Source organism: Tamandua tetradactyla, chromosome 14 (genome assembly GCF_023851605.1).
Source record: "Tamandua tetradactyla isolate mTamTet1 chromosome 14, mTamTet1.pri, whole genome shotgun sequence".
NCBI classification, from domain to species: Eukaryota; Metazoa; Chordata; class Mammalia; order Pilosa; family Myrmecophagidae; genus Tamandua; species Tamandua tetradactyla.
In genome coordinates, this window is record NC_135340.1 from 13,745,463 (window position 1) to 13,769,229 (window position 23,767).

Genomic DNA, 23,767 nt, shown 5'->3' on the forward strand with positions numbered 1-23,767 from the left:
TAAAAACAAGAAAATGTTTAAAGATGTTTCCCTTTCTTCCTTCCTTCCTTCCTTCTCTCTGTCTTTAAAAAAAAAAAAAAAAAAAAAAAAAAATGTCACCTTATGTGTGAGACTAAAGCAAAAAATTTTTATTTGTTACAAAATTTATATTTTGACTAGAGCATTTCCTAATATAACTTATGTAGATAGTTTGATTGAATGTCATAAGTACTTGGACTCTCAGGTAGGACATGAGATTTTGTTGGTTTGTCCAGAGTGATGCCCCGATGAATCCCAGAGTGATTTGATCAGTGACTGGAAAAGTATTTGCAAGGCCCCTTTCAGGGAATGGTAAGAGCAGGGAGAAATTCAACCTCCCCACGTCGAATTCTTGATATTCTCACAAGTAGTGTGGACAACCAAAGTTATAGACTGAGCCCCCAGTCTTGGGGTTTGTTCATATGAAACTTAACCCCACAAAGGATAGGTCAAGTCTACTTAAAATTTAGGCCTAAGAGTCACCCCCAAGAGAGCCTCTTTTGTTGCTCAGATGTGGCCTCTCCCACCAGCCAACATGATGAGCAGTCTCACCACCCTCCCCCTCTCTGTGTGGGACATGACTCACAGGGGTGTGGACCTTCCTGGCAACGTTGGACAGAGATCCTGGAATGAGCTGAGACTCAGCATCAAGGGACTGAGAAAAACCCTAGAATGAGCTGAGAATTAACTTCAAGGGATTGAGAGAACCTTCTCGACCAAAAGGGGGAAAAATGAAATGAGACTAAGTGTCAATGGCTGAGAGATTCCAAACAGAGTCGAGAGGTTATCCTGGAGGTTATTCTTACGCATTAAGTAGATATCACCTTGTTGTTCAAGATGTAGTGGAGAGGCTGGAGGGAACTGCCTGAAAATGTAGTGCTGTGTTCCAGTAGCCATGTTTCTTGATGATGATTGAACAATGATATAGCTTTCACAATGTGACTCTGTGAATGTGAAAATCTTGTATCTGATGCTCCTTTTATCTACCATATCAACAAAAGAGTAGAACATATGGAATAAAAATATATAATAGGGGGAACAAATGTTAAAATAAATTTAGTTTGAAATGCTAGTGGTAAATGAAAGTGAGGGGTAAGGGGTATGGTATGTATAACTTTTTTTTCCTCTATTATCATTTTATTTCTTTTTGTTTTCTTTTTATTTCTTTTTCTAAATCGATGCAAATGTTCTAAGAAATGATGAATATGCAACTATGTGATGATATTAAGAATTACTGATTATATATGTAGAATGGAATGATATCTTATTGTTTTGTTTGTTGTTAATTTTCTTTAATTAATTAAAAAAATTATATACCACAAAATTGAGTATCACTGGAGATTTGAGACTTAGAGATAGACATTTAGAGAAAACGTTGTGCTTTTCAATAAGAAACTTTTGTAACCTGGAGGAAAGGCACAGAGAAAAAGAAAAAGAATTAGAAGAAACGAAACTGGAATAAGAAAAAAAAAGCACAAATCAATAAAGATATAGTTATCTCTTCCACATTGTGATTTTCCCCACAGTGGATTTGATATGTCGTGAGTCAGCATAAAAAATTAAATGGGAATTTGGGGGGAGTTCTAAAGCTGCAGATGATATGCAAAGGTCAGCAGATGACATACAAAGTCTAGAAATGTAGAGATACCTTAAAAAGTTTAGTAACTCATAAATGCATAAAATGTATGCATTGTTATATATAATATTATATCTGTTTAATAACACAAATGAAGAGGTATGTAATTTTTTTCTTACAATTAAATTTGTAGCAAAAGAACAGGTTCGTGGCACTGGTTTGGTGATGCCAAATGTGTTTATGGCACCCTCTCATGTGACAGCTTGCCGTGCTCTCACAGTGATCTCTGCATCTTGAGTTTCTTGTATTTCATGCAGTTTAAATGCCATAAACTATTAAAATCATTGATCCTGATGTTGAGTTCCTATAGGTCCAGAAAGTGCTCCCAAGAAACAGAGGAAAGTAATGAGCTTGAAAAAAAAAAAGTAGAATTGTTAGACATGCTTCACTCAGGCAAAATAGCTGCTGCAGTTGGCCACTATTATGGCATTAATGAGCTGACTGTAAGGCACAACAAGAAAAATGGAAACCCATGAAGCCCTTGCTGCAGCTACACCAGCAACTGCAAGGCATTTGCATAAACCACAAGCTCCACATCTCTCTTGTGTAGAAAGTGCAATATTCTTTTTTGGTGCAGGATTGCTATGAAAAAGGCAATCCAGTAGCATCTGGCATCATGTGACAAAAGGCTAAGTCTTTATGTGATTCCTTAAAGGAAAATAGGGAATCATATAAAGACTTATATGTCTTTATAGGGTGAGGGGTCTTTATAGGGTCTACCCCTACAGATTTTCAGGCCAGCAAAGGCTGCTTTGAAAATTTTTTTAAAGAGGTTTAGCCTAGGCGATGTAAAAATATTAGGAGAGGTAGCATCTACCAATCAAGACATAGCTAGGGAGTTTCCTGAAACCCTGAAAAAATTTGTACATGGATTTTCCAGATCACAGGGGTGCAGCCCTAACCACTGTGATATGGAAGGGATACTGCAGAAAGTTTTGCACCAACCTTTGGTTTTCAAAAACCCTAAAAATACTTGAAATATTTTAAGCCTTATTTTTCATTTGATAAATATTATTAGACACCTGCCCTTGGCTTTCTTCTGAACCCCTGAGTGTGGAATATTTCTCCTTTACTCCCGGTAAGTATTTTCTTTCCCATGTCTCAAAGAGCTATTTTCCCAACATGGAGAAAAAAATTGTCAATTTCCCGGTACACTGACTTTTTGGAAAGATCAAGCTTTTGAGTAGACACCCAAGAATATATGAGAACAAGGAAGGACCAAAAGCACTCTGAAGTGAGCGCTGGTTGGCCAGTCACGTTGGAATCAAATTCTGCATTGTTATTCAGTGTCAGAAGAAAAGTGTCAGACTAGGTAAAGAAGCCAAAGATGCCAGAACTGACTTCCAAAACTCAAGTCAGATAATATAAACAGATATTAGCACCCTGCCTTCAAATCAGCCCTGAGGAATGATCCGAATAGTAAATGCTCGGGTTGAGAGACCAAGAGAAGTACCCCAGCAGCTAGTGTGCGGAACATTCCTTCAAAATATAGGTGAGCTTCTGTTATGTGGCAGGAATAATTCTAGGAAATATAGCAGTGAATAAAATGGAGAAAAATCTCTGACTTTATGGAATGTACATCTAGTGTGAGGAGACAGATTATGAACAAGATAAATATAGAGTGATAAACAGGAAAAAAATAAAGGAAGAAGGGATGAGCACCGTCAATCTCCTCTCCCTGTATACACATACCACTCCTCCCCCTAAGACGGACAGTCTATTTTCCCTCCCCTTGAATCCTGGGTGGAGTCATGACTTGTTTTACTAATAGAATGATAAAGTGCCAACAGTAGACCTAGTCCTTAAAAGGCCTGACAGCTTCTGTTTTTCCTTTCTTGGAACCCAGCTACCATGCTGTAAGGAAGTTCAGGCTATCCTTCTGCAAAAGAGACCACATGGAGAGGCCCAGATGATGAGATCAGGTGGAGAGGGTGTCAAGAAGGAGGAGAACCCACCAAGCTCCAACTGCATGCAGCCACATGAGAGACCCCTGCTGACAACATGTAGAAGAGAATAAAAGCCCAGCCTATCCAGAGAATTACAACAAATAATACATCATTTTTCTTCGAAGCCATTACATTTTGGAGTAGTTGGCTATATTGTAATAGATAACTGAAACATCTCGGAGGAAAAGGTAATTGGTCATTATAAAAGGAAATAACTGCAATATGGCAATGAGATTTTCGAAGTCTTTTCTAAGGATAGGGCAAAAAGGGAATACTTAAATTATGTGAGAAGAGAAGCAGTTAAGGTAAACATAGTGTGCAGGTTTGAAACTGTTATGTACTCCAGAAAAAATATGTTCCTTTAATCCAGTCTTGCGAGGGCAGAAATATTTGAGCAGGACCTTTTTATTAGGTGGTTTCCCATGGGGATATGACTGCCCAATTCAAGGAAGGTTTTGATCCTTTTACTGGAACCCTTTAAGAGAGGGGCATTTTGGAGAGAGCAAACAGATGCTTGGAGAGAGATGAACCCAAGTGACATATGTTTGGGGATGCTAAGCTGAGAGATGAAACCCAGAGCATTCCAGGGGAAAGTCATGTGAGGACCCACAAATGCTTAGAGAGAAATCCATGGAAAATGGGAGCTGAAAGAGCTGTTTCAAACTGGAAGCCAGGAAAGAAGGACAGTAGATATCACCATGTCCCTTCCCACCTGCAGAGAAAACTCAGACATCAGTGGCCTTTTTTCAGAGTCAAGTTACTTTCTCTAGAAGCCTTAATTCAGACATTTTCATAGCCTTAGGACTGGAAACTTTTCATTTCATAAATCACCTTTGAAAAAGCCAATCCATTTCTGGCATATTACATTCTGGAAGCTTTAGCAAACCAAAACAGGTTTTGGTACCAGAGAAGTGGGGTGCCACAGTTTGCAAATACCAAAATTACTGGAACAGTTTTATAAATGGATAAGGTAAAGATTCTGGAAGAATTGTGACATGCTTGATAGAAAAGGTCTGAATTGCAATAAACGGACTCTTCATAGAAATGCAGAGTCTAAAGATACCTCTGATAAGGCTTTAGTCAGAAATGATAAATGTTACAGGTATTGCCAACGTAGAAAGGCAATCTTTGTTTTAAAATGGCAGAGAATTTGGCAAAATTGAGGACTGGTATTGGATGAAAGAAAGAATTTGAAAGTGACAAACTGGGATTCTTAGCAGAAAAGACTTCAAAATTAAATGTGGAAAATGCAGTCTGGCTTCTCCTTGCAGCTTATAGTAAAATGCAACAGGAAAGGGATAAGCTGAGAGCTGAACTCTTGGGTACAAAAAAAAAAAAAAAAAAAAAAAAACAGAAATCAAAGGTCTGCAAAATCCTGGGCTTTCAGAAAGTGAGACCCCAGAGGACAGTTCCCCACATGAGGATGTAAACAAACATGGAACAAGTCAGCCATTACAGCACAAGCAGGATCGGAGGTGGAGTTATCCGAAAAGGATTTATGGAAAGCCTTATTGGCTGATGATTGTGATCACTATGTGCTGCATGGAAAACCAACAATTTTTCTGTGACCTGTATGAACAGAAACACTGCCAATCTAGACTAAAAGGTATAGATCAAAGGAAAAATTACTTCAAAGGCAGAACCATGGAAACTAAGGTCTGGAGTCAGGAAATCTCAGGCCAAGAGGAGCAGACCCACCCATTCACGTGAAATTTGCCTCAGGGGCAGAGGATGGGTTTTCCTCCTGGATGTTTAGGAAGTTTTGCCACCTAAGGCCTCAGAAAGGGTGGGACACATTCCCTGGGGGTTGGAGAGAACCTGGCCACTACCCCATTGTTCCATAGGGGTTGAGCATGTGCCCCAGGGATGGCAGAAAGTCTGGTTCCAACTATATGCTTGAAGAGGATGGATCCAAGAACAAAGTAGGCTCCCCAATGCCCCCCAATGTTGCAACCCTCATCACAGTGTTTGGAGAGAACAGTGCCAATGCATAAGCCCTTGGAAAGGGTGGGACTGCTGCTCTCTCAAGGCCCAAATTTAAACCATCATTCTATAAATGACACTCAGACCTTGAAATCAAATGGGGCTTGCCCTGCAGGTTTTAGGAACTGCTTGGGTCTGGTGACCCCTGTTTTCCTTACCTTTCTCCCTATGGCAGTGGGAATGTTTATCCTATGACTGTCCCTCCTTCCTATATAGGAACCAGTTCACAGGTCCACAGCCAGAGGAGCATTTTGCCTTAGGACAGACCACACCTGTAGCTAATTTTGATGAAACTTTATATTTTTTATGACTTTGTACTATATTTGTATTGTTACTGAAATTATTTAAAGCTTTTGTGATATTGGATTGGAATTAATATATTTTATATATGGAAAGAACAAGTCTTTGGGGTTCAGAGGGTGGAATGTGCTGTTTTGAAACTGTTATGTACCTCACAAAAAGCCATGTTCTTTTAATCCAGTCTGTGGGGGACAGAAATATCTGGGTAGGACCTTTTGTTTAGGTTATTTCCATGGAGATGTGACCTGTCCAATTCAAGGCAGGTCTTGATCCTTTTACTGGATCCTTTACTGGAGGGAGACATTTTGGAGTGAGCACACAGATGCTTGAGAGTCAACAATGTGAGCAGAGAGATGAAACCAAGTGACATCTGGAGATGCTAAGTGATGAAATCCAGACTCTACACCAGAGAAGTTGAGTGAGGACCCACAAATGCATAGAGAGAAAGCCAGGGTAAACAGGAATTGAGAGAGCTATTTGAAACCAGAAGCTGGGAGAGAAGGATGGCAGATATCACCACGTGCCTTCCCAGCTGACAAAGAAACCCTGGACATCATTGGTCTTTATTCCGAGTCAGGGTATCTTTCTCTGGAAGGTTTAATTCAGACATTTTCATAGTCTTAAGAGTGGAAATTTGTAACATAATAAATCCCCTTTGAAAAATCCAATTGATTTGTGGAATATTTCATTCTGGCACCTTTAGCAAACCAAAACACATAGTAAATTCTGTAGACCATTAAAAAGGAACACATATGCTGCATTTCTAAAGTAGGGGGAGGAGGCAAAGAATGATCTTGCTGACTCAGGTCCAGTCCTCTGCACCTGTACCTGAGTCACATCTAAGGAGCAGCACCTGAGGAACTATGTCCACATTCCTCAGCCATACCTGGTCCTGAACTTAAATGACAGCCTGTACCTTAAGCCTAAAACTTTATGATAAGGAAATTGGGGAAGGGCATTGTATTAGTTAGGGTTCTCTAGAGAAACAGAATCAACAGGAAAGATTCATAAATATAAAATTTATAAAAACATCTCATGTAACCATGGAAACGCAGAGTCCAAAATCTGTAAGGCAGGATGTGAAGCTGACAATTCTGATGGAGGGTCTGGATGAACTCCACAGGAGAGACTAGTCAGCCAAAGCAGGAAGAGAGCCTTTCTCTTCTGACTCCTCCTTAAAAGGTTTCCAGTGATTAGATTAAGCATCACTCATTAAAGAAAACACTCCCCTTGGCTGATTACAAATGGAATCAGCTGTGGATGTAACCGACATGATCATGCTTTTATTCTATGAAATGTCCTCATAGCAAAAACACAGGCCAGCACTTGCTCAACCAGACAAACAGGTAATACCACCTGGCCAAGTTGACACATGAACCTGACCATGATAGGCATTAAATGCAACTTTCTGGCAAGAGGCACCAGAATCACTTGGAGCCAGAGGGCAGACTGGGGTAAACTGATATGTCCATAGCCTCCAATGAACCACACCTCCTGGTTCACACCCTGTGTTAATATCCTCCCACACTGACAGTGGACTTGATCATGTGTCTGGCTTTGGCCAATGGGGCACCAACAAATGATACAAGCAGCCGCTTGATAAAGAAGTTACTTTGGCCTTGCCCTGGTAACACTCTCACTTGGAATTTCTAGGATTTAAGCAAGGCCTCTTGGCTATTCTTCTGGAGAGGAGCTGTGAGGAGAATCCTTGAGAGATAAGACCCTATTTAGAAAGAGAGGCCAACTGGCAGAAAATCAAGAGATCCAGCCAAGCTCCTCACTGAACACAGCTGCCCTTTGTAGGAGAAGTACTCACTCTGCCCGCAGAATCATGGTAAATCACATATCACTGCTATTTAAGCCAGTCACTTTTAGGGTGGCTTGTTACACAATAACAGATAGACATCAGACATGGGGGATGCTAGCATCAAATTTTTTTAGTTTTTAGAGTTCTTAAAGATAATTTTATTTAATGTATTGGCTACTAGTACACAAACAATTGCACAATGATTATGATATAATCTAATCTCTATTATTCTGACATCTACATTTTTATAAAAACTTATTGACAATAAAAATTTCTACTGTTCTTCCTTAAAGTATCTAGGTAATGCCCTCAATATTTGTATTAATTGGATAACTATTTCCATATTTATTTAACTTTTGAAAAGTACTTAATTTTTGTACATAAAATTAACCACTTTCACAATCATATTTCTCTTGCAATAATAAGCATACATTTGTACTTCAACTGACTGACAGAATTTCAGCACACAAAGGGGTGCACAGATTTTCACTCCAAGTGACTCCTAGAATGCTAACCTATTTTGAAAATGAATTTCCAGCTATCAACAATAAATCCAAATGGCATGCCTTGTTGGTGTAACGGTTGCTGAACTGATTAGCTGTGATGCTGCCTATGCTATCGCCTGATCATTGATGACGTGCAAACCCTGAACCAGCTACCAGGAGGGATACTCAAGTAGACTTTTGGCTATTTGACCCCCCAAAAGCCAAAGTTAACACTGAATTTTAATGCTTCCCTCACTTTGGAAAAGCTTTAAAATATGCAGACAAACCTGATTTTGTTAGGGATTACATGGATATACATCACAGTGATAAAGGTATGTCTGAGAATAAAAACCATGTTCAGACTAGTAATTCCTTTAGGGGAAAGGTGGGGCATGCACTAGGGAAAGGGTCAGTTATATTTGTAATGCTTACTTCCTTAAATGAGAGTTAGCATCAATTTTTAAGGAAAACTTCACTGGGAAGATCTTTAGGAAGTGAGAAAGAGGCCGCCATGTAGATATCTGTAGAAAATGCGAACCAGGCCGAGGGAATAGCAAGTGCAGAGGCCTTGAAGTGGAAGAGGGCCTGGCGCACTTGAGGAACTACGAGGAGGCCAGTACAGCTGGACAGAGTGAGCACGGGACAGAGCACAAAGGGACGGTCAGAGCAATGACAGAAGCCAGGCCAGCCTGGGCTTCGTAAGTCACTGTAAACACTTTGGCTTCTATCCTGAGGCTAACTGTAAGCTGTTATGCATGCTTCAAGTCATTTAAAAAATATCTATTCAGGCAGAGCGTGTGCCAGTCTCAAAGTGCCTGCAACTCTGATTAGGACTTCACATGTGTGGCGGAAGGTAAGATGGTGCAGGGTGGAGAAGGAGTGGCAGGATCGCAAAAGAACTGGACCAGGGAAGGGCCGCTGGAAGAGTGCTTTCAGTTGACAAACAGCCCAAATGATAGAGATCCTCAAAGCCAGTACCCTCTTTGTTTTTCCCAGTCTTCCTTCAAGATAATTTGTAACAACTTTACATTAGGATACATTATGCATGCAAAAGCAAGCTGACTTCTCTTTTAATGCAATTCAATTTTCAAAAAGTTTTTTCCAAACAAATCATGGTATTTCATCAGCTACACATGTATTGTCAACAGATCTTGTGGCGTGCCAGCATTCTGTACTCTAAGTATTTGTCAATACATTTACAGAAAAATGCTGTGTTAAATTTTAAAAGGATCTCTTTGAAAGGACACTACGTACTTCCCAAGAGGTACTTTACAAATATAGTACTTTACAGATTGCTGTGAGGTTTCAGTACAATTGACTCACTACCACATCATATTCTTGCAACCTAGCTAAATGACAAAGTAACAAGCAAAGAGGTATAAAACTAGCATTATTATAGCTATAAATAAAAGTTCATGAAGCAATTTTCCTTAAGTGTAGTGCCACACACATCCAGCTTCTTGGCAGCATGGAAGATGACAGAGTAACAAGAGCCCTTGGTCAGTCCTTGACAAGAGTCACACTTTCAGAACGGTATGAAGGTTTTGTAGGGGATGGGACAAATTATTTTTCTTCAGCTGGTCAACCCCTAAGTTCATACTGAATCTGGATGATGTCCCAGTTCAGGTCTGATTGTACTTAGGATAAGTTTCATAGGACTTCTTGTCAAATACACTGTCCTTGCAGGAAGGAACCAGAAGTGTTCCCTTCCACAGAATAAAACCGTCTCTTCATGCTATACTTCCGCAGGTTTATAAAGATGGTGAATCCCAAAATACTATGCTGCTTTAGAACAGACCTTTGTTCAACTAACTCATTTCCCCAACCAATGCAGCAAAATATTTTTCTTTGTTTCTGTTATCCCTGGAGTTCTAATTAATGACAGGATTGAAATTTCCAGCTACTAGGTATTTAATGACTTGATCGAGTATTTGTTTCCTGCCAGCAGCTCTTATTTTTTTTTATATGAAGGACATATTGATACTGATCTACATAAAGGTTGGAGCACACTTCTCCAGGCAATGATCCTCAAATCTTATAAGAATCTGATGAAAACTACAAAACCTCAGTTCAAGGAAATACACAGGACTACACTTTGTGCATTCTCTCAGGGTGTTCACAGAAGCCCTAAAGCCTATCAATAGACCCTTTGCCCAGGGTGGCTGGACCCCAGAATCAAATGCGTTCTTTCCTAGCCTTCTCTTTGAGGCTTCCAGGGAAACCAGCATTGGGAAAACTGTGTCCAGCACCACCGTGCTCTGTTCTGTTCAATGAGACTCAGTTATCGATTATGTATCTGTTGTATCTCAACCTCAAATGGAGTGCATTTCTACTTACTCAACTGACACAAGTATTGTATAGCTGAAATTGCTTTGAGAGTTTTAAAAGAGAGGTACCGTAAAACAGGAGATTTAATGAAAGGAATAGTCCTAACGAGGCACGCAATGGCTGCCCTTATCCAAATGAACACTTTGGAGTTTCACTGATACTGTCATTCAATACACATCAGAGAATAAGGAATATGAAGTGAAACTTGCAGGCATATTTTTCTCATGCTATCATATAACATGCCACTGAGAGGAGCACAACTTCTGTTCTATCTTCTATACGATAGAGGGACAATGTCACTAATGGGGAAGGCTTTAAACTCACATTCAACCCTACAAGGAAACTCAGGGAGCTTGGACCTGAATATTGAGCTTATCACCCTCTCCCTGTGGTAAGGCATGTTTTTACCACACTTTGCAAAGTCTGGCATTTACCATTTTCATTGCGTCAGGTGGTATATCTACCACGCTCTTTGCTCCATTGAGGTGGGTTTATACACAGAGATAATGGAGAGTTAATCAATAAGGAGTGAATGAATGAACAAATGAATAAACAACAGAATGTATTTTTTTCCAGACACCTACTCTTTGAATGATATATTAGAAATTATTCCCATATTCTCTCTGAAAATTTCTTTGAAATTGCTTACAGTTCAGTCAGTGCTGACTACAGCACTCCTTTCTTGGTTGCTACTTAATCAGAGGAGCATTTGGATAAAATGAGTAAATGGTCACAAGCATTTTGCATAGCATCTTTCCAACTCTGAATATGATATGAACAAAACCTGGTAAGAATAATCAAGTGCAATAATCTCAACTTCAGAATAGCAACTTCTACATAGCTTTTATTGCCTGAGCTCCAGAGCCCATATGTTAGATTCCCCAAAAATTGTACAAGACATAAAAGGAAAGCCTGATAGCCTATTATGCCTGAGGCAGATGGGACCTTATCTTGGCTTAATATGCATTGTACTCTTTTTTGTAATCAGTGTCCTTTCAGGTCAAAGTCATAATTTTTCTCTTGTTTGAAAAGACAGGCAGTTGGGATTGCTTAATTTACATTTCAACAAATCTATGAAAAAAAAAACAATAATGGACTGAAATAGAGGAAATTGATTAAATAAAGAAAACAAGACCTAAACCAGTAATTTACAGAGTGAAGAGAGGAGAGTAAGTGCATGCTATTGAACAGGGATTTTGAGTGACATAAACCTAAGCCAATATATTATCTCAGCTTTCCTTCCACAGCTAATTCTGCAACAAGCAAAACAAACCCAAACAGAACAATACACAAGGCTTACGACCAAGCCCCTGTTCTAAATATCTCCTCACGTGGTTACTGAGTCTTACAGAGAGAGCAATTTAATGATTAAAAATAAAGATTATTTTATATCTTTAGCATCTCTTTCTGTCACTTAGGCAAGACTTCCAATATTCTTGCATCTATGAAAACCAAAAACATCATAACTACAATTGATGCGCTCTAAAAAAGCTGAATATTCCTACTTGAGCAACCTTTTTCTTCACTTCAGATCACACTCTGACTGAACCTACAGAGATTTCACAATATATCATTCAGTGGAAGTATTCACAGAACTGATACTGTCATTCAATACACATATGGAACAGAACTACTATAGATGAGACTGGGAATCTTATTTAAAAATCTCCATTCTCTCATTCACATCAATGAGCAATTCTTCCATCATAATATCAATGAAATTAATACATCTGTCTAAGACATTTGGGATGAAGTATTAGATCTTTCTTTAAATTACTTCTTATGTTGCTTTCCTATACCCCAGATTAGTCCTTCCACATATTAGGTGTACCATTACTTTTATGGCAAGAACAGAAAAATCTGACTATACAACTATTGTATCACTCTCTTTCATATTAAAAAATGTTTCTAATGGGCTTCCAGTCAACCAAGATGGCAGCATAAGATATTTCAGGGTATCATTCCAAAGCAGAATCTTTAACAACTAACAAAAACTGGGAAAGTCATCTTCCTCAGAACTTCAGAAAATAGGTAAAGGGTAGTAGTAACTGGATGACCTCCTAATCAAGGAAACAGAGCTTGTGGTGCCATTGGCTACTCCTCCACCCCTACATGGCACAGTGTGGAGCCAGGGTGTGGTCTCATGATGGGGGTCCTGTTTTGGAGGGAGCAGAGGAATCCCTATACACATACCAGGGTCCCTACATGCCCATGCCAATCTATCAGGTAACAGATTGAATGACTGAACTAGGAAATTCATCCTGAGTGCCAACAACATGCCTTACAGGTAGAAGCACCTTGCAGACAGCTCAAGTAGTGTAAGAAACAACTAAGTCAAAGGATAACTGGAGGTAAAGGATAACCTGCATTAATTCATGCAATAAAACACCTGGCAGGAGGAAAAAGTCTATTCTATAGTGAGTAAAGAGGGCATTCAAAGTCTGTAAATGAGAGAATCCCTAAAACCACAAGCAAAACCAAGCCCTGGACAAGATGCATGCTCACAAAACATAGGGAGAACCCTGAACTTCGCATTTTCCATGGGGTGAGAAGGTTAAACTTTTAGATGAGAAGGCTTAACTCTGAAGGATAGCACCAGCCAAAGTAGAGCCAAACTGTAAAGATCACGAAATGGATTTTTTGCATTGTTTTTGTTAGATCCTCACCTCCAGGAAATCTTTGTCAAATCACTACCTGGATACAAATTTAAGCAGCAGAGAGCACAGAGACTAAATCCCAAAGACAACACTTTACAATATTAAAATGTAAAGTGTGAAACAAAATATTATAAGCAAACAAAGAAACAGGAGATGATAGCCAATCCAAAGGATCAAGATAAAAATCAAGAAACCATTAACGAAGAAGACAAGACTTTGGATATACAGAAAAGACTTAAAAGTAAAAATTGATCCTCATTATGCTAAAAGAGATAAACAAAAACACAGAGAAAGAACTAAAGACACTCAGGAAAAACAATGAATGAACAATACAAGGGTCTCAATGATGAGAAATGTTTCAAAAGAAACTAAACAGATATACTATAGTTGAGGACCACAATAACTGAAATGAAAAGTTCCCTAGATGGTTTCAAGACCAGATTAGACCTGCAAAGAATAAAGAATCAATGAACTTGAAAAAGAATTTTTAAAAAATTAAATGATTCAGACTGAGGAACAGAAAGAGAAAAGAGTTGTAAAAAAGCAAACAGAGCCTAAGAAACCTGTGGACACCATCAAGCCTACCAATATAACCACTTCGTGAGTCCCAAAAAGAGAAGAAAGAAAGGAGTAGAAGAAATATTCAAATAAATAATGGCAGAAATCATCCCAAATTTAATGAAAGATGATAATGAAAGAAAATGAAATAATTTCCATTAGAAGCCCAAGAAAACTCAAAAAAACAAACTTGAAGAGAACCATGCCAGATACATAGTGTTCAAACTGCTGAATGCTAAGAACAAGGATACAGTTCTGAAAATCACAAAAGAAAGGCAATGTGTTGTTTATAAGGGAGATCCCATACGATTAAATGTAAATTTCTCATCAGAAAACATGGTGGCCAGAGGACAGTGATAGGAATTATTTAAAGTGCTGTAAGAAAACATTTGCTAACCAAGAATGTTATACGTAGTGAGACAGTCTTTCAAAAATGAGGGATCATTCCCAGATAAACAAAAAAATGAGGGAGTTCATCACCACTAGACCTGACTGACAAGCAATGCTAAAGGAAGTTCTTTAGATTAAAGAAAGGGCACAAGACAAAGTAGCATAAAGAAATAAAAACCCCAAGTAAGGGTAACCATATATGCCAGTTCAAAAATATTATGTATCCTAAACAGCCATGTTTTAATCCTGATTTAATCTTGGGGAGGCAGCCATTTCTTTTAACTCTAATTAAATACATAGGGCAGAAACTTTTGATTCGATTATTTCCTCAGAGATGTGGTTCCACCCATTCCAGGTGAGCCTTGATTAGTTTACTGGGATTCTTTAAAAGAGGAAACATTTTGGAGGGAGTTAGAAATGACAGAGCCCACAGAAACTTCAGAACAGAGCTGACACAGATACTAACACTAGGAGAACAGAGACACAGATGTTTGCAGATGCTTGGAGCCCAGCAAATGTTTCCATGAGATGTTAAGCAAGCCAGAACCTTGGAGAGAGCCAGGAATCCCCACAGGAACAGAGGCTGAAAGCAATGGAGCCCAGGAACAAGGGACCCAACCCATCGACCTTCCTTGAATTAAGGTATCTCTCCCTGGATGCCTTAGTTTGGGCATTTTTAAAGTCTTAGAACTGTGAACTTGTAACTTATTAAATTTCCCTTTTTAAAAATCATCCCAGTTCTAGCAGCTTATAAACTAATCTACCATATGAATAATTATAAATACCAGTATTATGATACTGTATTTTGGGGGGATGTAACTTCATTTATATTTCTTACAGGTTCTAAAATGAAAATGTATAAAAGGTAATGACAAATCAATGGTTTAGACTTACAATGTCTATCATTTGTAACAAGTAACACAAAAAGGTGGGGGTGGAAGGGAAAGGAACAGTGTATATGTATGCTATTGAAGGCTAAATTGATATTAAGTCAAAGATTGTTTTATTGATATAAGATTATACCAATATCAAGATTGTTGTAGATATAGAATATTGAATGTTAGTCACATGAAACCACAAAGAAAATATACAAAAAATATATATAGAAAGAAATATATATATATATAAAATAAATATATATATATTTCTTTCTATATGGATTCAAAAGGATTCAAACTGATACAATAAAAAATAAATAAATACGAAAGTAAACATTAATGGAAGAATTTGGGGACAAGGAAAGTAAAAGATTTACAAATAACAAAGAAGAAAATGGCAGAAGAAAGTTCTGCATTATCAATATTTACTTTGAATTATTAAGTAAGATAAATTGGCTGCATATTTTGGCATTGTTGGGAGTGATGCTTTTTCCAAGAAGTAATAGGGATTTTCTAAAGAGTAAAACAAAAATGAGGGCTTTTCAAAACAAACAAACAATGTATGCTGCAAACATTGAAGTTTAAGCAATAATTGGAAATAAGCTGATTTGGTCCAGTAGAAATAGCCAATCAAAAATAGACAAATAGGGCGGGCCGCGGTGGCTCAGCGGGCAAGAGTGCTTGCCTGCCGTGCCGGAGGACCTCGGTTCGATTCCCGGCCCCAGCCCATGTAAAAAACAAACAAACAAACAAAATATAATAAAACAAGAAAATGTTTAAAAAAAAAAAAAAAATAGACAAATATATTAAATAACCAATCTAAGAGCATTCTCCACTTTGTAAAACCCTCCTTTATAATAAGGAATCTAGATGTTAACCAATTATTGCAACTTTCCCTAATTACCTTCATAAGCTTATGTAATTTGATAACTGTTTTGAGACTCTTGCTTTGTTTGAGCTCTCTCTGCTTAAGCAGCTTCTCTTTCAGTAAACAAATCATATTGATTATTACTTGTGATTCAGTTTCTTTTGACAAAATGTAAATGGGTTATATGCTCCAATCAAAAAACAGAGATTGGAAGAATTGATAAAATAGCATGACCCAACTATAGACTGTAAACAACAGATTCATTTTAAGTTCAAAGACACAAGTAGGTTGAGAGTGAAAGGATGGGAAGAAATATGCCATGCAAAAAGTAACCAAAAGACAGCTAGGCACTTATACTAATATCAGATAAGTTAGTTTTATGAGGGACCAAAAAAAGCCATTATATCAATATAAAGGGTCAATTCAACTTGAAGACACAATAATCACAAATATATATATGACCATAAGGGCAGAGCCCCAAAATAAATTGATAGATTTGATGGGAGAAATGGAGAGTTCTACATTAATAGAAGACTTCAACACACAACTTTCAATAATTAATATATAAACAAAAAAATCAGTAAAGATATAGAAGATTGAATGGCACTATAAACCATATAGGCATATAAAAAACACTTCAGCCAACAGGAGTAAATATACAATACACATTCTTCTCTAGTGCGTGTGGATCATTCCCTGACATTGACCACATGTTAGGTCACAAAACAAGCCTCAACAAATTTGAAAATACTGAAATCATATATCTTTTCTGATCACAATAGAATGAAGGTAGAAATCAATAACAGAGGGAGAACTGGAAACTTCATAAACTTGTGGACATAAAATAATGCACTCTCAACCAGTGGGTGAAAGAAAAAATCTTAAAGGACATTAGGAAATATCTTCAGGACAATGAAAATGAAAGCACAGCATACTGAAACTTACAGGATGCAGCAAAGGCAGTAATGAGAAGGAAATTTATAATCCTTTTTAAATGCCTGCATTAAAAAAATAGAAAGACCTCAAATCAAAGACCAAACCACACAACAGGAGGATCTAGAAAAAGAAGAAAAACCTAAATCCAAAGTAAGCAAAAGGAAGGAAATGACAAAGATTAGAGCAAAGACAAATGAAATCAAGAATCAAAAAGAAATAGAATGAATAAATAAAACCAAAACTTGGAGCAATAAAATCAACAAAACTTTAGCTATACTGACAAAGAAAAAGAGAAAGAAGACAAATTTTTAAAAATCAGAAACAAATGTGGGGACATTACTATCAACCATACAGAAATCAAAAGGATTATAAGAAGATACTATAATCAGCTGTATACCAAAAAATTAGATAACCTAGATGAAATGGACAAATTCCTAGAAACACAAAAATTCCCTATATCTACTAAAGAAGAAATAGAAGCTCTTGAAAGACAAATACCATGTAAAGATATTTAGTCACTAATCAAAAAACTCCCAACAGGGCAGGCCATGTTGGCTCAGCAGGCAGAGTCCTCACCTGCCATGCCAGAGACCCAGGTTCGATTCCTGGTGCCCACCCATGTGGAAAAAAAAAAAAAAAAACCTCCCAATAAAGAAAAATCCAGGACCTTAAGGCTTCACTGATGAATTTTACCAAACACTCCAAGAAGAATTAACACCAATCCTGCTCTCTCTAACTCATTATAGAAGGCCAGCATCACCCTAATACCAAAGCCTGATAAAGATGCCACAAGAAAAATAAATTACAGACCAATATCCTTTATGAATATAGATGCAAAAATCCTTGAAAGAATACAGGAAAACCAAATACAACAATACATGAAAAAAATATACACCACGATCAGTGGAATTTATTCCAGGTATGCAAACGTGGTTTAACATAAGAAATTCAATTAATGTAATACACCTCATTAACACAATAAAGAAAAAAAACACATGATCATCTCAATTGACACAGAAAAAGCACTTCACAAAAATCAAGCACATCTTCTTAATAAAAACACTCAGAAAACTAGGAATAGAAGGAAACTTCCTAAACATGCTAAAGGGCATTTATGAAAAACCCAAAACTAACGTCATTTACAATGGTGAAACACTGAAATCTTTCCCTCTAAGATGAGAAAGAAGACAAGGATGCCCACTGTATTCACCATTATTCAACATTTACTGGAACTTCTAGCTAGAGCAATTAAGCAAGGAAAGAAACAAAAAGCATCCAAATTAGTAAGGGAGAAGTAAAATGTTTCTATTTGCAGATGACATGATCATATCTGTAGGAAATCCTGAAGAATCCACAACAAAGCTACTAGAGCTAATAAATGAATTCAGCAAACTGGTGAGGTACAAGAGCAATGCACCACGTCAGCAGGACTTCGATACCCTAGCAACAATCTGAAGGGGAAATCAAGGGAAAAATACACTTACAATACCAACTAAAAGAATGAAATATCTAATAATAGATTTAACCAAGGATGTGAAGAACTGTTTTGAATTAGTTAAACTGGATTTTAAATTTGGATGTGGAAGGAATTCACCTGGATAGAATGGGAAACCAGGGCCATATTGCATAAGGAAAGATACTTTGATACTCACAGGTCCCAGAGAATGAGGAGTGCCATGAGGGGTTGATAGGAAGCGTGATCAGCTCAGATGGCTCAAACAGTGGTGGGGAGCAAACACGCAGAGTAGAGGGATCCACAGGCTTGGGCCTTTATTGTGGTGCAGAGGTTGAAGACAGTCGATTTCCTACAGGAGGTAATAATTGGTTAGTTTAAAGAAAACACACCTGGAAAGGGAAAGAGCCTGGGGGTGGAGGGCAGTAGGGGTGGTGAGCTTATCATTTGGGACCACCTGTGGGCTAGGGTGAGATTGTGTGGGTGGTGGCTGCAGATGTGGGTTTAGGGTCTGGAGAAAATATATGCCCCAGGGCTTGAAAGCTGTATATTAACTTGGCCAAAAGTCAATGTTGAGGGAAGTGGCTTAGCCATAGTTAGATGGATACTGAGGCAACACACACAAAAAAAATTCTATAGCTGTAATAGATTTATACGTGCAAAACAAAACAAAAAAAAATGCTAAAAAAAAAAAAAGAATACCTAAATATATGGAAGGACATTCCATGTTTATGGATTGGAAAACTAAATATTGTTAAGATGTCAATTTTACCCACAGGGATTTACAGATTCAATGCAACACCAATCAAAATTCCATCAGCCTTCTTCACAGAATTCGGAGGACTCACACTTCCAAATTTTTAAATTACCACAAAGCTACAGTTATCACAGTGTGATACTGGCACAAGAACAGACATACTGACCAATGGAATCAAATTTAGAGTTCATAAATAAACCCTCACATGTATAGAATAAAAGACTTTTGAGTGTTAGCTCCAGTCAGTTGTGCATATTTAATTAATTGTTTCAACTCCCATATCTCCCTTAAAGTGTTATTTTGTTCCTTTGAGCCATATCTTCATTTTTCTTAGCACAACTTGTGATTTTTGCTGGCATCTAAGTATCTGATTTCCTTGATTAGTTTATTCCGGAGGTCATTTTCACTTTTACCTAGGGTCCTCTTGTTGGCTGGCTATGTTCACTACTTATTCTTTGGCATTCAACTTAACCTATTCTAGGTCTCTAGGTTTAACTGCTCAGAATTTTTCAGCTCTTGTTTTTCTGGTTCTTGCCCTGCCTAAATGGAATCTTTTCTTGAGGAAAGTCTTCCCAGATATGATTGACCCCAATCACATTTTCCAAGACTAGACAGGCCCAGGTCTCAGGAGAAGTGTATAATCAGTATCAAGTTTCCCTAAGGATGAGACCCAGCAGGTTGTCAGAGTGTCCTGTGAGGCCTCTAGACTGTCCGCTTTTCCTGACAAGGTGGTGCTTATCAGTCTGCAGCAACCCACTGGCATAGAATGGTCCAGTGCCTTCAATTCTCAGCAGACCCTGTTCCTGCCAAGGGTGGGGTCTAAACAGAGGCTGAGTTAGGAAGTGGGCTTGAACTTTTCCTGTTTTCCAGCCCCTAGGGTCTGAATTCTCTAAATGAGGGCCACCACTTGAGCTGGGCCCTGCCCTCCCCCTTTCTTGGGGAAGATATGCTCTTTAGGGAATTATCTCCTTCACTTGACTCCTTACTTTGTCTTTCAGACCTGTCTTGACTCTGCACTTGCCTAGATCAAAGCTGACAATTGAAAATGCCTTAGGCTTTTTCTAATGAGTTACTTAAAAGTTTTTAAAAAAGAAAAAACATCTCTTTTTTGAGCAGTTCCCAGCCCCCAAGTTTCACAAGTCAAGAGCCTGAGTTGGTACCTGGCTCTATATGCTCCTTTTTGGGGGGCACAGCCCCTTTCCAGTATTCTGAGCTCAGCAAACTCCAAAAGCCTCCATTTTTTGTTTCATTTTGTTTCATCAGACCCGCCTCCTCTCTGAGGGGAGAGACATCAGGGTTCATTTCCTGTTGGCTCCGGGTTATCTGCTCAGAGCTTGCATTCAGCAGTCCAAATTTGTTAATTAAAACCAAAATTGGAGTTTGGTTGAGCTACTTTCCCTTGCTCCTAGTAGAAATAGCTTCTTTTTCCCATGGGAAATTGTCTCCAACAGAGCCTGCTGTGCCAGTGGAGGAGGGGCACCAGCCTCTGCAGTTTTGAGCCTTTGTTTACATTCTGTGCTGTGGTAGTGGTCTTTCCACCTATTGCAGTGTTCAACGTGCATTCAGTCACGGATGTCCCCCCAAACAGCTGTGTTACAGACAGTTCCTGACTGTTTATGAGCTGCTCTAGAGGACTAACTAAATTCAAAACCTTCACATGCTGCTATCTTGCCTCACCTCAACTCAACTGGGAAAGAAAAGTCTCTTCAGAAAATGGGGCTGAGAAAACTAAATATCCATATTCAAAAAAATAAAGGTAAACCCCTACTTTATACCATATACAAAAATCAGCTCAAAATGGGTCAAAGTATAGCTTTCATAATGTGACTGTGTGATTGTGAAGACCTTGTGTCTGATGCTTCTTCTATCTACCTTATGGACAAATGAGTAAAATATGTGGATTAAACATAAATAAATAATGGGAAAACAAATGTTAAAATAAATTTAGTAGATTAAAATGCTGGTGATCAATGAAAGGGTGGGGCAAGGGGTATGGTATGTATGAATTTTTTTCTGTTTTCTTTTTATTTCTTCTTCTGAGTTGATGTAAATGTTCTAAGAAATGATCATGATGATGAATATACAACTATGTGATGATATTGTGAATTACTGATTATATATGTAGAATGGAATGATCATATGGTAAGAATGTTTGTGTTTGCACGTTGATACATTTATTAAATAAAATAAATTTTTTAAAAAATGATCAAAGACTTAACTATAAGATCCAGAACCATAGAACTCCTAGAAGAAAAAGGAAAGTATCTTCAGGACCTTATATTAGACAGTGGTTTCTTAGACCTCATAACCAAAGCACAATAATAAAAGAAAAAACAGATAAATGAGATCTCATCAAAATTAAAAACTTTTGCATCGCAGAGGACTTTGTCGTGAAAGTAAAATGAAAACCTATAAAATGGGACAAAATATTTGGGAACTACATATCCTATAAGGATTTAATATTCAGGATATATAAGGAAATCCTAAAATTCAACAACAAAAAGACAAACAACCCAATTTGAAAATGAGCAAAATGCTTGTACAAATATTTCTCCAAAGAAAATACACAAATGGCAAAAAAAATATGAAAATACACCAACACCATTAGCCATTAGGGAAATGCAAATCAAAACTACAATGAGATACCATTTCACAATACTAGAATAGCTATAATTTAGAAAAAAAACAGAAAATATGAGTTATTGGGGAGGATGTAGATAAATAGGAACACTCATTTAATGTTAGTGGGAATGAAAATGGTACGGCTGCTGTGGAAAACAGTCTGGCAGTTCCTCAGACACTTAAATATAGAATTACCATGCGACCTGGCAATCCTATTCTAAGCATTTACCAAAAGGAATTCAAAGCAGGGATTCAAAGTGATATTTGCATACTGATTTTCATGGTGGATTATTCACAATTGCCAAAACATGGGAGTGACCCAAGTGCCCATCAACTGATGAACAGATAAACAAAATGTGCTATTTATCCAATAGAGTATTATTCAGCTATAAAAAATAATGAAGTTCTGACACAGGCAACATCATGGGTGTACCTTGAAGACATCATGTTGAGTGAAATAAGGCAGACACAAAAGGACAGTATTATATAATCTCACTGACACAAAATAACAAAAATAAGAAAATTCATAGAGTCAGAAACTAGAATACAGATTATCAGAGGCCAGGATGGGGGATGGGAATGGGGAGTTAATGCTTAGTTGGTTGAGAGTCTCTGTTTGGGATGATGGAAAAAATTTTGGTAATGGATTGTGGAGGGTAGAACAATAATGTGCATGTAATTAACACCACTGAATTATATATTTGAAAGAAGTTTTAGGTTAAATATATATTGGGAGAATAAAACTTTTTAAAAACAGGACTATACAGCATAAACACGTAAACCCTACTGTAAACTATAAACTGAAGTTTGTAGTCCAATTATAATAATATTTCATCAGTGGTAACTAAGGTATCATACTAAATGTAAAATGTTGATAATAGGGGGTATATAAGAACTCTGTATTTATTGCATCAATTTTCTGTAAACCTACAGCTTCTCTGATAAAAAAAATTATTTAAAAATGTTTCTTGGTGCTGTGCTACATATTTGCAAATAGAGTTTTAGCAAAAGACATAGCAAGCAATTCCTACTCCACTTGATACAAGTCAAGTCCATTTTTCATCAACAGCTCTTTGAAAAACCTGCCACTGATTTCAGCTCTACTTTTCTCATCACAGTCTGATGGATATTTTTGCTTCAAATAAGCTGCCCTTTGCTGATTGCTGCGGTCTGCTTGGTCTGTCAATGTGAAAATACAGCATTTTGAACCTAGGCTGCATTGCTGATTTTAATCAAAGAGTCAGATGCAAACATTCATTCTGATAATACTCTGGCTCTAATCTCTATTTTCTCTACTGCAGTGTTCATTTTGGTTGTGAAATATCCTCAGAACAAAAATGACATGGGTTAGGATTCCAGTCATTCATCCCAGTTGAGTTACAATCTTTCTCTCAGTCAGAGAATAAGTCCCTAATTTTCCCTAAAACATGAGTAAAAGAAGGTTGGATTTCCTTTTAAAATATAACTTGGTGGAAGCTGCCATTTTTCATGAAGATACAGCAAACAGACAGTACAGGGAACTAGAAACTAAAGATTTGCATCCCTGACAGTAACTCTCATTCTTGTCAATCAAAGGGACGTCAGTTAAATGTGTATAAATGTATGTCACACAATATGAGAATGAAGTAATTAAACATAAAGTCCCTGAATATTTTCTAGGTACTGCTGCTAGAAGGACAAAGCAGTGACATTTAAGTGTCTTATTAAAAATAACTACTTTACATTCATATTTATGTGCAATGAGGGATCCATTTTAATCTCCTATTCCAAATAGGAAATGACTTTTCCTGCTAAGAGAGATTAGTATTTGTATCAGTTAAGACTAGCTTCAATAGCATTTAACAACAATAGAAAAAAAAAATCCAGCATTACTTCTTAAATTTTTAAGGGAGAAAAAGAAGTTATGGCTCTTCCACATAAGAAATCTGGCATAAGAAATTGAGGGCTGGAATAATTGGCCACAGCATCATCTAATACTCAAGGTTTCATCTTTCTTCCCCCATCCTGGTAAAGGTTTTTATTTTCAAGGTCATTTTATGGTTCCAAGTGGCTGCTAGAGCTCCAGTAATTACATCTACATTCCAGGTAGCAGAAAGCAGGAAACAAGGAAGAAAAGCTCACCACCTCCCCTTTAAAGAGGCTTAC

At 37.6% G+C, this 23,767-nt stretch overlaps 1 long non-coding RNA gene across 1 annotated transcript in view; it reads right to left on the minus strand.

Moving 5' to 3' along the window:
- The window catches only part of LOC143655606 (uncharacterized), a 74,454-nt gene that overhangs the window by 24,343 nt on the left and 26,344 nt on the right, over positions 1-23,767 (minus strand). The window contains exon 2 of the long non-coding RNA XR_013162179.1: positions 18,443-18,595. This is a non-coding gene — a long non-coding RNA (uncharacterized LOC143655606). The remainder of the gene's footprint in view (positions 1-18,442; positions 18,596-23,767) is intronic.